Source organism: Lynx canadensis, chromosome D4 (genome assembly GCF_007474595.2).
Source record: "Lynx canadensis isolate LIC74 chromosome D4, mLynCan4.pri.v2, whole genome shotgun sequence".
NCBI lineage: Eukaryota > Metazoa > Chordata > Mammalia > Carnivora > Felidae > Lynx > Lynx canadensis.
In genome coordinates this window covers 70,258,810-70,274,728 of record NC_044315.2, presented here as the reverse complement: position 1 = coordinate 70,274,728, position 15,919 = coordinate 70,258,810, and positions in this window count along the sequence as shown.

Below are 15,919 nucleotides of genomic sequence, written 5' to 3'. Positions count from 1 at the left end.
CAGAAAGCAGAGTACCTGGCTGGAAATGGAGGGCTCATGTGTACAAATAGAGGTTGGGGGTGGGGGGTGTGTGCTATGGGCCTGGGAGTGGGTGGTTTTATGGGAAAACCACCTAGTCTCACTTAGCCTCCATTTCCAGGCACCAAACTTGGCCCTGGGCAGGGAGAAGTAAATGATAATTCAGCGCCAAGTCACTTGTGTGCTAAGCTGTCATGCTGTCTCCTTGCTACCACTCACCAGAGTTTCATAAGTCCAAAGACCTTTTTGACTGGACCACATCTGCACAGTTCCAAATCCTTCCATTCTTAGTAGTCTCATCGGGAAAGCAGGCCTATGTCACAAGGTTGATGTAAAGATCAGAAGTCCCATAAATAAAATATCCTATATAGCACCTGAAACCCAGAAGGTATTTAAAAAAATGTCAGTTACTTTTTATCCTTTTTTTTTAAGTGTACATCAATGGAACAGCACAGACTTAGAGCCCAATTGACCTTGGATGTTGTCATCGATGCAGATCCCCACGAAGCAGATGCCAAGATGAAGGTTTGAGTGCAGGATGTTTGCTGGATGGAGCACAGGAGAGCAAGAGTGGTGAGGAAGTGGAGAAGAGCCTACCTTCGTAGGGTTGTGTTAGGTCAATGCAGTTACCACACATGCAGCCAATCGATAGGGAGCTCTAGAACTCCAATGGCCCTTTTGAAATGCCCTGCATCAAGGCAAAGAGGTAGGGCATTACCCTTTCATCTGCCAGACATTGGGTATGGGTTGCCCCTAGGAGGTGGCTGTATTCAGGTGAGAGCAATTCCTAGAGAGGGACTCATTTCAGAGCGGCCAGCCACCAACACTCCCAGCACTGGGTAGGGGAATGAGAGCCTCCGCCTGAGCACACACGCCATCATCCACTACAGGTGCTCAATAAATACTCATAATTGTCCTTGTTAATTAACTGTCTCTGTTGGATCAGCTAGTGGCTGATCTTCACCCAGCTCCCTGTCCTGACCTGGTGGGCACATGCAATATCCATATTTTTGATCATTCTATCCATTTGGATGGTTGGGAATAGAGACTTATAAATTCTCAAGCAGAGGAGGAAATAGGATGAAATTGACATTAGCACAGTATGTTAACAGATGTTAGTGAATGGTCTGAGAATGGGGGAGAAATTAAAGATAAGAAGACCACCCAAGAAGCTCTCAAGAGTAGCCCAGGCTTGGAGTAATGAGAGTTTCCAGTCCATGGCAATAGTTGTATAAATCAAATAGGTCTGAGATTCCAGGCAGAGTAAGAGGAGAGGGTGGGGGGAATTCATAGGCAAGATTTAGTAATAAATTGAATGTGGTAAATTAAGGAGTAATAGGAGCACAGTATCCACTTGAAATGAGCCTGAGGACCTCAGAGACTGGCAGTTGGTGGTAACTAGGTAGCTGTACCATTTTGGGGGGAAATGTGACTAATTTGGCTTTTGACATGAAATATCCCGAGGCAAATGGAGCTATGGTAGTGAAAAAACAGACTGGTAATTTGCCTAGGTAATGAGATGTGTTTTTTTAATTAGTAGACTTTTTTTTTTAGCAGTTTTATGCTTTCAGAAAAAAACTGAGCAGAAAATAAAGTTTCCATACACTCCCTCACTCGTACTCATCCCCCACCTTCCTCTATTATTGCCATCTGGCATTAGTGTATGTAGTACACTTATTACAGTATTGACACATTATTATTAACGAAAGTCCATAGCTTAGGTTAGGATTCATTGTCTCGTACATTCCATGGGTTTTGACAAACGTGCAATGACCTACATCTGTCATTGTAGCATCACACAGAATAGTTTCAGTACGCTACAAATCCCCTGTGCTCCATCTTTTTATTGTCTCCACAGCTTTGCCTTTTCCAGCATATCAGAAAGTTAGAATCACACAGTATGTAGCCTTTTCTGAATGGCTAGCTAATGAAATTCTGAACTAGATTTTTATTTATTTGGAAATTCATTTGATTTTAAAGATAATCAGAGCTTTTTTGTACTTGATTCACCTTTATTCTTAAATACACTTAATGTTTAAAGCAAACTTTATATCAATATCATACAAAGGAAAATAGTATCACCTGCCATAATAGAAGGAAACTATGAAAATATATCACTTAGGCAGATTTAAATTTAAATTGTAGAATGATTATCCATGCGCTATCTGAAAAGAATCCTTCTCACCACCTGTCAATGCCAACACTTCAGGAAACACTGATTTAAATATTTCCCACCCCCACTTCCCCTCCTCAGCCCCCACTTTTAACTCCATCCCCTTTGATCTGCAGTTTAGTGGCTGTGAAAAGAGAAAACCAAAGGGAAACAGATGTGCAGCCTTCAAGTGTTTGAAGAGGTGAGAAGTAGACAGTAAAAGGAACATTCAATAAGCATCCATGATACGCTAGGCACTGTGGTGGGGGGTTAAAATATATTAGCCCATGTGACTGGGATTCCGATCTTCACTGAAGATATCAGGAAGCCAAGGTTCTGAGGGATTCTAAACTGCCCAGCTAGTTAAGCAATAAAGCAGGGTCAAATCCAATATCTCTGTCCATTTGTCTAGACCACACAGTCCATTATGGAGAAAGAGATTTACTCTTTGTTGCTTTAGAAAGCAGAAATAGGACCAAATGTTACATAAGCACATTCCAGCTCAACAGAGGAACTTTCCTTGTGCTATTATGGCCTAGCAGAAGAAACAGGGTGCCTTGGGAAGCGGTAAGCATCCCACTCCCTGCGTGTGCAGAGGCCACAGCTAGAGACCACCTAGAGGGAAAGCCACAAGGATATGTCTCCCCAAATGGAAGGTGGGCTCAGGAGCTTTAAGACCCTCTGGGGCAAACATTCCATAACTCCAAGCCTCTGTGGCTCCTTGTGCTAACACATAAACTTCCAAAGAAGGTGCTGATTTGTTTGAATGTCAGCAGGGCATTAAATACTACTTTGGGACACCTCAATCTTTCTGCAAGCCGTGTTCTTTCTGTAGCCTTTATTAGGGGTCACATGAAAGACATAAAGCATCAAAACAACTGTTTCCAGATGGACCTGACTAGCTGAATTTTTTGGGGAAAAAAAAAAAAAAAAAAAAAAAAAACATGTCACTGGAAGGCTGACAAGCTTCTGGAGACCAGGAAAACGTATTCCACAAGTCTATCAATACCACCTTGGATGGAGATAAAACAGCCCCCTTGCATGGAGTATGCTGAGACGTGACCTGGGCATCAGTTTGCTGTTTAGCAAAAGGCTCTGAGATTAATCTTCTCTTCTGTTGGTAGATATTGGCACTGACTGTGGGGCAACACATGGATAATGTTTTAGCTAATCCTTTAGCATCTTTATTTAACTACCCTGTAAGCAATGAATTTCTGCCTAAGAGTCCCTGGGAATGCTGAGAGGGGGCATAAAAACATAGAAAGTGCTATATTACCCCTGCTTCGTTAGACGCACAAGTCCATAGTTCCAACGTATATGCCTCTGTCACTTCAGAGGGCAGAACTGAGCCCTCCAGAGACCGCTTTTTATGTGAATTGCTCACACACGCAAGGACAGGCACATACCACAGGGACAGCTCGGTAAATCCCACTCATTTGCAATGTCTTTATTAATAAATATTGACCTAAAGATAAGAAAAGCCATGATGTTGCTATCTCCTGCTCTGAAGAGCAAGACCCCAGCCACTGGATAACCTAATGCCATCTCACTAAGGACCCTGATTAGACTTTTCAGTGACTCTTGCTCACACACGATTCTCAGCGGCCTTATAAACCATCAAAATCCTCTTAGTAGTGCATATTAAAATTGTATTGCAACAAACTCTTCTGTTCAGATTTGGAAGATATGGAATGTCCCTATGCCTCAGAATAGCCAGGCAGACTCCCCTTGATAGAAAAGTGTCAATCTATTCTCCTCTAACCCAAGGCTAACATTGACCATCTTTCTTTGTTTTCTTTTTTAAATGAAAATGAAGTCATTCATTTGCTTGACAAAGGCAACATCCGATTGTGGGCACGCTGGAATAACGAACCCATTCCTCACTTGAATACTTGATCGAGATCAAAAAGGCCATTAAAGTGGATCCTGAGAAACTTAACAGAAGTCTATGGGGGAGGGGAAGAAAAAAAAAGAGGTTAGAGAGGGAGAGAGCCAAAGCATAAGAGACTCTTAAAAACTGAGAACAAACTGAGGGTTGATGGGGGGTGGGAGGGAGGGGAAGGTGGGTGATGGGTATTGAGGAGGGCACCTGTTGGGATGAGCACTGGGTGTTGTATGGAAACCAATTTGACAATACATTTCATATTTTAAAAATAAATAAATAAAATTAAAATAATTATTTAAATAAATAAATAAATAAATAAATAAATAAATAAATGAAAATATAAATAAATAAGTAAATAAATAAAGTGATTGTGTTCCTCGAGGAGCTTGTCTTCAATCACTTTTGCATGTACATGGTGTTACACACACAATGAAGGTGAAGAGTAGATTTCAAATTGTGGCCACGTTGGGGAAACTGTGGTTCTTGGTTGCTCCCCTCCCTCTCCTCTCCAACAGGCCCAAGGAGCCAAGGGCAGATGTCACTGGCTGCCATCTCAAGAGGCTCCAAACCTTCCTGAGCTGAAGCAAATTTGGAACACAGATCCAAGCAGCCTTTTTGCTCCTGCAGTGCTAACACCAGTCACCCGAGGTGGGAAGAGGAAAGGAAATAAATATTGAGAAAAGACGGGACACCAAGTACTGCACATTGTCATCCAATCCCAACAGCCATTCAGTGAAACCAGAAGAATAATGATTCCCAGCAAGGGACCAGGAAATGCTGTTTCCCTCCCCATCCCCATTTGCAGGTAAGAAGATGAAGCTCAAAGTCATACTAACTTGTGACACTGTTAGAATCCCAGGCTTCTAGCTGCTTCCAGAACTCATTCTTTTACTACTGCCATGTGCTAACTCCCTTGAATTCTTTTTGTGGATTCGGGCTCTGGTTCCTCAGTCTTCATCCGAGCTTTGGCAAATGGCTGCATACTTCGTGCTTGTGCCATGCTCAGAGAAATCAGGCTGAGGGGCAGGAAGGGGCTCAAAGCCAGCCTGCTTTCTTCCCAGAAAGCTGTGTCCCCTACCTGAAGTTGTGCACTCATTTTCTAGGGCTGCTGAAACAAACGACTGCAAACCAAGAGACTGAACATGACAGAAATTTATTTTCTCATTGTTCTGGAGCCCAGAAGTCTGAAATCAGGGTATCAGCAAGGTTGGTTCCTTCTGGAGGCTCTAGGGGAGAATCCCTTCATGCCTCTCTCCTGGCTTCTAGAGGCTGCCAGCAATCCTTGGCATCCCTAGGCTTGTAGCTACATAGCTCCAATCTCTGACTTCATCATCATATGGCCTTCTTCTTGGGTCACCCCTGTATTTCTCCTCTTCTTATAAGGACATGTGTCATTGGAATTAGGTTAATTCCTGGTTAACCCAGGATAATTTCATTTCAAGGTCCTTAATTTAATTATATTACCAAGACCCTCAATCCAATTAAGGTTGCATTCACAGGTATCAGGGGTTAGGACTTGGGTGCATCTTTTTGGGAGCCACATCAACCTACTTCAGGTTGTAACCACCTGGAAAAAGAGCAACTTTTTCTAACAGTTCCATCTACAGGTGGTGTGTTTTTCTATTTAGCACAAAGACATCTGTGGGCAAACGGACACCCTGGTCCCCTCATTGTGTTCCCTGAATCCTGCTGTCCATCAGTCTAGGATTTTAACCCATTCTTCCTCTGTAAGGTTATCAGTCTCTAATCCATGGCTAGGCCCCTGACAGCCTACTCGGCTCATGCTACCTCTCTGAGGAAGAGAGCCTGATAAAGTCAGCATGTGGTCAGGTCTGGAATTAGGTCTGCCTACAGGGTCTCACGGGAACACAGGCCGAGGGCACAGGTCCTACCTGGCGACAGGCTGTGAAGGATGGCACAGATGGAAAGCTACGGCCTTAGCAACAGGCAGCGGTGCCGGTGAGCAAGTGGCATCTAGGAGAACTACTCAGCAGGCCAAAAGCTCCTAGCAGCAAGAATGGAGTGATAGCCATCTTGGGAGGGGCAAATATGAGGCAGGAGGAGACAAGGGGCAGCCATCAGTCCTCCAGATGCTAGGCTGGGCCTTACAAGGAAATCTGGCCAGATACTCTCACAGAGTATTACATTCAGGGCCCAAAGTTGGGGACAGACACAACAATAAAAAGGTGACACTGTAGCACCCCAGAATGTGTGCTGTAGACCCTTCAATCCATCTTAGGTCAGGATCTGTTTGGAGCCCCAGTAGCCTCATCGGACAGAGGGAGAGGAGTAGTGTAAGACTGGAGCCAGGCTCAATGTCCACTAGGAATGGCCCTTTCCTCCTGACCAGCATTCTCCTATTGCCCTTGCTTTCCAGGTCCATCCTTGGCAGGTGAGATGTGCTCCTTTGCATTCTCTTGCTAGCCTCTTTGGTTCATAGCATCTGTGATATTGTAATGTATAATAAGAAATATATATTTAGTCTTTGTTCCCATTTCTGGTACAGAGCTCCTAAAACCTTTGGAATTTCCTAAGATACACAATAAATGTGTCTTTGTTATGTTAATGAGGTAGCATTTGGAAAGCCCTTAGGTAACCTAATGAGGGCTGTTTGTCGGGAGAACCAACCAAGGGATTAAAAGATCGGAACTTTCAGTCCCACCCAACCTGGGGAGAGGGGCAGGACATTGAGTTCAATTGCAAAAGCCAATGATTTAATCAACCATGCCCATGTAATGAAGCCTCCATAAAAACCCAAAAGGATAGGGTTCAGAGAGTGTCTGATTTGGGGAACACAGAGATTTGGGGAGGGTGGTGCACCTGTAGAGGGCAAGGAAGTTTCTATTCTTCTGGCTATTCCTAAATTAAATCCTTATGTAATAAACAAGTCATCTAGTAACTAAAATGTTTCTGAGAACCGTGAGCTGCTTTAGCAAGTTAATCAAACCCAGGGAGGGGCTCTTGTGAACCTTTGATTTATAGCCAGTCAATCAGGAGTACAGGTAAGAGGGGCACCTGAGCAACTCAGTCGGTTGAGCATCTGACCCTTGGTTTCGGCTCAGGTCATGATCTCACAGTTTGTGAGTTGGAGCCCTGCTGACAGCGCAGAACCTGCTTGGAATCCTCTCTCTCCTTCTCTCTCTGCCCCTCCCCTGCTCGCTTTCTCTCAAAACAAATAAATAAAAAAAAAAATTTTAAGTACAGATAACAACCTGGACTTACATCTAGAATCTAAAGTACAAACAAGGGTTCTTAGAATCTCCAATCTATAGCTGGTCGGGCAGAAGCCCAGGTGATAATGTGGGCTTGTGGCTAGTGTCGGGAGGAGGGGGCAGACTTGTAGGACTGAGCCCTTAACCTGTGGAACCAGACACTGTCTCAGGGTAGACTATATTAGAATGAGTTGAATTCTTGGATACCTCATTGGTGACAATGACACTGGTGACACCTCAATGAGGTGTCCAAGAATTGCTTACTGGTGTGGAGGAACCCTCGCACCACACACATACACAAATACATTGCACTTGGTGCAGAACCCCAAATACCACCCCAGACCTTGCCCTGAGTCTAGGCTTCAACTACTCAATGCTGGCTATGGGAGAGGCAAAGGAGAACTCACGTGGTGTGTGCGCTTTCCTTGGAAGATTTCCAGTGCAACTAAAGCAGGAAGCAGCCAGAACCTCATGACGATTTTATTTTTGGACTTCTTGCCACCAGGATAAATGAGTAAGAATAGACGTTCAAAGACTTTCTAAGAATGTTCGTGTGTGAAAAGGCTTGACTGGATTGATTTCAGAAAGCAAACCTAAATTCCATTCCAGGAATTGTATAGCCTTACAAGTTCTTGAGCTGCTAAATAAAAATCTCTGAGAATCTAATAATAAAGTCTTGATGGTACACATGTCTTTACAGTGTTTATATTTAGCGATCATTTTCCACTCTGACATGATTTCCTGCCAACTATTTCACATTCCAATAAATTTTGTCATATGATACGTGATGCTTATTTTATTGTTCTCCAAATCATCATTGCCTTGGAATTTGGGGCTTATGACGGAGGAGTGAACTCAATATTTTGTCTTTAGTCTGTCTCCAGATTAAGGAGATTTATTGAGGGCCTACTGTCTGCAGTAAGTTGAGCCAAACTAAGGAAAAATAGGGCTTTCCCTTGTGGCATGTGATGGGCTTGTTTAGAATTGCTGAGAGATACAACCAGAGAGGAAGGAGGTGTCAGATCTCAGCAATAAATGCCTTTCTGAGGTCTGGGCATGCAGACAATAGAGAGTAGGTATAGACTCTTGTACAGAGGAATCAACAATACTTTCATGAAGAAATCTAGCAGTGATGCCCATAACAATTTAAAGAAGGTGGAAGAGTAGTGGAGCCTTTTGTTCAATAGATGGCAGACAAGATGTGGCAGCAGCAAAAATGAAGAATGGGCCACAAAGATGTAAAGGGAAAGTCACTGGGCTTGGCCTGGGTTTGCATCCACAAGTTATTCATTCCAATGAGTTTGTTTCCTCATTTGTACAAGGGAGGCTAATCGTATCTATACCACGAAGTTATTATGAGGAATAAATGAGATAATGGACAACACAAAGTAATCACTGAATAAATAGAAGCATGAATCCTGGAGACCCTCTGGGATGAAAATGATCCTGCCTTGCTGACCATAACAGATTCAAACAGTGTTCTTAGTTGCAAGCAGAGAAACTGATCATGGAAGAAAAAGAATTGATCGGAAGGATATTAATCCGTTCACACGATTGCTAGGAAGACTGGAGGAACCAGACTTGGAAAACAGGCAGGACCAGAAGAGAAAGCAACATTCAATCCCAACCAAACTCAAGCCAAAAATCCACTCAGTGAGATCACCCCTGTTGCTAAGCATGGCGGCCATAGCTTGCATTGCCCCCACTGGCTGGCACTGGACACAGATACCATCCCTGGAAAGGGATGTTAGGTTGTTGTCACTGCTCTCACCCCCATGAGAATGGACTCTCTACTCTCCCTGCTTCTTTGAATCTATCCCTAATATCTAACTCTAAGTCAGGGCAGGTTGGCCAAGCCTACGTTGGGTGGCTCTGACCTTTAGCAAGCAACTATTTGTTGTTTTCCATTTCTATAATGAGACGTGGCAAAAGCACCTGCCAAGTTTTCCCCAAAGTTGGAAATGGATTCAAATAACGGGACACCAGAAAAATGGCAAATGTCTGTTAGTATCACTGACTGGCAAGTGAGGCTATGTGGAGAGAGAGGGTAAAAGTTGTTTAACCTAGAGTATGAAGACGAAGGCAAAGGCAAGTGTGGTTCTGTTTTCAACAGCCAGGAAAAATAAACTGATCTTTGTAAAGCTTTATTAAGATATAATTCACATGTCATAAAGTTTGCCCACTTAAAGCGTACAATCCAATGGTTTGTATCATCTATACAGAGTTGTGCAACCATCACCATAATCTAAATTTAGAATATTTTTGCCACTCCAAAAGGAAACGTCATACTCATTAGCAGTCACTCTCCACTCCACCCTACTATTAGCTCTAGGAAACCACTGCTTTCTGTCTCTCCAGTTTGACATATTCTGGATATTTTATATAAGTTGGACCATATTATATATAGGCTTATATGACTTGCTCCTTTCACTTAGCATCACATCTTTGAGGTTCGTCCATATGATAACATGTATCAGTACATCATTCTTCTTATGACTGGATAATATTCTGTTATATGGATATCATATTTTGTTTATCCATTCATCAGTTAATGGACATTTGGGTTATTTCTACATCTTGGCAATTGTGAATAGCTAAGTGGACACGTTTCTGTGGGGACATATGTTTGCATTTCTCTTGGGTAGATAGCTGGGAATAGAATTGCTGGGTCAGATGGTAACTCCATGTGGAACTGCCAGGCTGTTTTCCCAAGTGGCTGCACCATTTTACATTCCCACAAGCATAAGCATTCCAGATTCTTCACATCCCTGCCAATATTTGTTATTGTCTATATTTCTGATTCTAGCTATCCTAGTGGGCATCAAGTATTTTCAAACTTGATAGTTTGCCATAGATATCCAAGAAAACCCATCCTGATGCTGTTAGCCACCATTGTCATCATCACTGAAGAATAAAGAGAAGGAGTAAAAAAATGAAATCAGTGTCATGTTTCTCCAAAATTGCAATAAAACTTTTCTTGATTATTAATTGTTTCTTGGACAGATTCCACAGCTTTCCAGACATTTTCTGAAAAGTTATTGAGAGCTCAATCTAGTCAAATGTTTCATTCTCTTTTTTTTTAATTTTTTTTCAACGTTTTTATTTATTTTTGGGACAGAGAGAGACAGAGCATGAACGGGGTAGGGGCAGAGAGAGAGGGAGACACAGAATCAGAAACAGGCTCCAGGCTCCGAGCCATCAGCCCAGAGCCCGACGCGGGGCTCGAACTCACGGACCGCGAGATCGTGACCTGGCTGAAGTCGGACGCTTAACCGACTGCGCCACCCAGGCACCCCAAATGTTTCATTCTCAAATGTGATTTAAATCTCCTCTCCTCCCTTCCCTTGCCTCCAGCACAGGTTTGACCCCTCTCTGAAGAGCTTTGAAGTGCAGAAAAGAAACATGGTTTAGTCCTTCATTCCTCCACTCCTCCCCCACTGAGACTGGGAATGAGGCAGAAAGAATAGGGAATTGTAAATATACTGCCACTGTTCTTAATGGACTCAATTAATGGACCCATGGAGTAGAAGTAGGTACTATTATTATCCCTATTTTACAGATAAAAAACCAGAAGCACAGAGAGGTTAAGTAACTCAACCAAAGGCATATAAAGTTTGTCAGTGGCAGAACCAGGGTTCAAATCTAGGTAGTCTAGTTCCAAAAATCTCTTAGTGCTCTTGACCACTATGCTATATTCAGAAAAGGACAAGTATCACCTTAGGTCACTGGGCAGTTATGCCTCCCCACAGCAAGTCATGGGGAAGTATCTGCCTCCAACTGTTGTTGGTTCTTCTCAGAATGTGGGACATTTAGCAGTGATTTGTCACTCTAGATCCTGTGGAAGCTCTCAGAGTGAATGGGGTGCCTGGGTGGCTCAGTTGGTAAAGCATCCAACTTCAGCTTGGGTCATGGTCTCCCGGTTTATGAGTTTGAGCCCTGTGTCAAGCTCTGGGATCGCACCTCAGAGCTTGGAACCTGCTTTAGATTCTGTGTCTCCTTCTCTGTCCCTCCCCTGCTTGTGCTCTGTCTCTCTCTCTCTGTCTCTCAAAAATAAACATTAAAAAAAAGTTTTAAAAAGTGAAAATGAAAATCTTAAGAACTGAACCATGAAATATAACACAGGAAGAAGGGGTGCCTGGGTGGTTCAGTGGGTTGAGCATCCAACTCTCGATATCAGTTCAGCCCATGATCCCAGGATGGTCAGATCAAGCCCTGCAGCCTGCTTAGGATCCTCTCTCTCTCTCTCTCTCTCTCTCTCTCTTCCCACCTCTGTTCCTCTCTGCCACTCACACATGCTCTCTCTCTCTCTCTCAAAATAATAATAATAATAATAATAATAATAATGAGAAATGAATCTTCTTTTTAAAAAATCTTCTTTTAAAAAAGAAGAGAAGATCACCAACACTCTAGTGGATGGTACAAGGTAATCCAAGGGAAGGCAGCATTTCAGACGAAAGGAGATCACAGAGAAGGTAGGGGTAATTGTGGGAGTGAGGAACCTGGGCCCTAAACAATGGCATCCAAGAATGCAGGTCTGCAGGTACATTTTGGGAAAAGATGATTGTGTGGAAATACAGAGTAATACACAGAAAATAAGATCAAATAGCTGAAGGAGAATATGCAGAGTATGCTTTATTTTCCAAGTAATGGAAGAAAAAGGTTGCTCACTCATTTGAGGACAGATTACCCATAATCACAGATGACGTTCACAGAACTCGGTCCTTGGGCACTTAGTGCTTTCCAGGTATTATCTTTTCAGAATCACAAATGCTCAGAGGTTAAGCTCTATTTACTATTGTCTTCATTTTCTAGGCACAGTTAAGAAATTTGATGAAGGTCTTCCAGCTGGTGAGTGCAGAGCAGTTGGTGTCCACAGCCACATAGTCACACACTCACTGTACTATTTGACTCTCAGCAGGTACAACTGGGGAGCTAAGGACGGAGGAATAGTTTAAAAGAGCCTTTTTGGAGATGTGCCAAGGAAAAATGAAGAGAAGACTTGTCAAGCACTGGTAAGAGGCAAGCTGATGTGAATGGCAGCTCATGGGGAACCAGGTCTTCATGGTTATATGTTGTCTTAGATCCTCTGGGGGCAGGGGGGCACAAATGGGGAGTGTAGAATGTGGCAGGGGTGGGTTTGGAGATTGTTACAAGTGTAAAAGGAGACCCACAGATGAAGGTCCTGAGTGAGGGAAAGGGCAGCTCTGAAACAGTGACCACTGGATCCCCATGCTTTTACGTTCTCTGAGAGCAGAGATGTTTTCCATTAGAATCCCAATTCTGCAGTATCTTCTCTCTGAAATTTTTTCTTCCTGCATTGAATTACCATTTTGCTACCTTTCTCCATTCAATTGGAACGGGTCAATAATTTACACATTTATATGAGTGAATTCACAGTCATGGCTCATCTGATTTCAATCATTTCCACACCACGCACAGGGATGACATTCTGAGCCAGAAGCTGGCTTAGCTGTTGCTTTATGGACTAAAAAGTGGGGAAACTTGGAAGAAGTATGGATCTGAGGGCTTCACGGTCATGGTCTAGAACCTGCCACATCTGAGCACCAGCCCTCTTATCCAAATGGTAATTCTTTCCCTAAGACTCTTCTCCGGTGAGGACATCTATTCTTCCTTTCAGCCCCTGGGCACTTGCTTCTTCTGCCCTGTGCTCCATCTCAGTCTCTGAGTGCCAGGAAATTATCTATCTATTCTCTCAGAGATGGCCCTTTACCACTATTCCGAGACTGAAAGGCTCCCCAAGACACAAGGGCAGCCCAAGAAGCTTTTCAGAAGTGACCAGTCTAAACTAAAGACAAGCAGTTCCTTCCCCAGTGGTCTGGACTACATAAGACCCTTGAATTTTTGTATGACCCTCAGTCAGGGGGAGTGAAGAGTGCCCACAAAACACACTGAGATTGATTTGCCCCCAGACATGGGTGTAGAGACTCAGAGCAAATGAATAAAATTTTAGGAAATAAAAGAATATGATTGGTCTGGTATGCAAGGGTTGTGTAGTAAAATTAGCATCCTCCATAGATGTTCAAGCCATCACCCAAGTAAAGAATATTTTCACCTCTTCAACTGCTAGGAAAGATCTCTACTGCCTGTCACTCTCAATCATTTATGAATATTAAATTTTTATATCTAAGGTTTCTGTTCCATGAAACACAACCACACTGCAGTCTTTCAAACAAACACTATCCTCCTTTTTAAAAATTTTTTTCATGTTTATTTTTGAGAGAGAGAGAGAGAGAGAGAGAGAGAGAGAGAGAGAACGTGGGGGAGGGGCAGAGAGAGAGGGAGACACAGAATCTGAAGCAGGCTCCAGGCTCTGAGCTGTCAGCACAGACGCAGGGCTTGAACTTACAACCTGTGAGATCATGACCTGAGCTGAAGTCGGAGACTTAACCAACTGAGCCACCCAGGCTCCCCTCCTCCTTCTTTTTTTTTTTTTAGATAATGTTTTAGTTCTTCTTTGAGTAAATAAGCAAATTATTCCCAAGGATTCTTAATTAATAATAAACCAAAAGAGGAATTGTCCTATTTCTACTTTTTTGATACAGAACAAGTATCTATTTTGAAAAAAGGGCATACCTGTGAACTTTTCCAAAAATTTTGCCATTACCAGATACCACTTTGGTTTTTTTTAATACTTTTATTTATTTTTGAGAGGGGGAGAGCGGGGAGAGAGGGAGACACAGAATATGAAGCAGGCTCCAGGCTCTGAGCTGTCAGCACAGAGCCTGACACATTGCTCAAATTCATGGAACCATGAGATCATGACCTGAGCCAAAGTCAGATGCTTAACTGCCCCACAAGATACCATTTTGAAGACGTTTTCAGGGCATAACAGAATTATGAGAAAAACACATTGCCAAAATACATTGGGTAAGCAATACAATTTTTTTCAATTAATGAGAATATTCTATAATCTTATATATTGAAAACTTGACTAATAAAATTCGTCCCTTTAGTCACAACACAAACACACCCCAAACTGAAACTACTCCTGCCAGATGAAGTCTGAAAAACATTTTTGTGATATTTTGCTGGGCATATTGACCTGAATACCTGTAACACTGCAAAAGGGAACTAAAAGTTATAAATATATGTACATGTAAATTTCTAATTTCAACCAAATGAAGAATGTTCTTAAGAAATGATTTTTAAAGTTCCATTAGTATGCCTAAGAATTTATTTTATAGCCATAAAATGTTGTAGGCGGTTCTGTTGTCTCCAACTATAACTTTTATATTCCAATCTTATAGAATCTCATAAAATTTAATACTTAATGTAAAGTCTTCTTTTAAGCATTCCCTCTCTCCCAGCTATAAAAAGTTGCATTTCAACCTGAATTTCCATGGCTACCATATGTGATACCCCATACTGCGTCCTTGTTACAATTCCAGTCGTATTATTGACCTAATACATTTTTGCCAGCCATGTTCATGTTTTGACTTTCCAGTGAAAGGATCATTTTATCTGGTGTTAAATTGCACAGTTTGGAAACATAAGAGGAGATGGGGAACAAAAAAGGAATAGGGAAATAATACATCTGCTTTCTTGGATTTCCTTTCCTCTTCACCTCTAAAGAACTCCAGGGGGGCGCCTGGGTGGCGCAGTCGGTTAAGCGTCCGACTTCAGCCAGGTCACGATCTCGCGGTCCGTGAGTTCGAGCCCCGCGTCAGGCTCTGGGCTGATGGCTCAGAGCCTGGAGCCTGTTTCCGATTCTGTGTCTCCCTCTCTCTCTGCCCCTCCCCCGTTCATGCTCTGTCTCTCTCTGTCCCAAAAATAAATAAACGTTGAAAAAAAAAATTTAAAAAAAAGAACTCCAGGTGTTATAGACACATCCAGGAAAAGTGTTCAAATACATATTTGAGGAGGATGAGAACTTATAGAGTAAGTTATCAGAAATAGTTCAGACTTTCTAATGAGACACTGGAGGCATAATTGTGAACATGAAGTTACATCCTAGAGGAATTCTGGGAGTGTGTAAGACAGTTGTATGTAAAAGGGCATCAGGAATCGTTAAAGGGTTTGAACAGTCATTTAAATCTCATTTGGCTAGGGGCGCCCGGGTGGCTCAGTCGGTTAAGCGTCCGACTTCAGCTCAGGTCATGATCTCACGGTCCATGGGTTTGAGCCCCACGTCGGGCTCTGTGCTGACAGCTCAGAGCCTGGAGCCTGCTTCAGATTCTGTGTCTCCCTCTCTCTCTGCCCCTCCCCTGCTCATACTCTGTCTCTCTCTGTCTCAAAAATAAATTTAAAAAAATAAAAAATAAAAATAAATCTCACTTGGCTATAAATATCTGGGTTGGGTGCAGAACGAGTTAGGTGATATTCATATCTCTTCCTTCCCATTTGATATAATCTTTTAATATATTATAAAACTAATCCATATTCACAGTTGAAATTAGATAATAAAAGAAAATTTTAAATAGAAATAAAAATCACTCCTTATTCCATTACCTAGAAACAACTTATTCCTTTCTATGTGTATATTAGTAACCCACTTAAGTTCTTACTGTGCTTTCCTGCTTTCTTCACTTAGTAATAGATCTGAAGTATTTTCTCATATTTTATTCCGTGAAAATATAAATTTTAGTGGTGAAATAATATTCCACCCTATAATTTCTTTAATAAATTTAAACA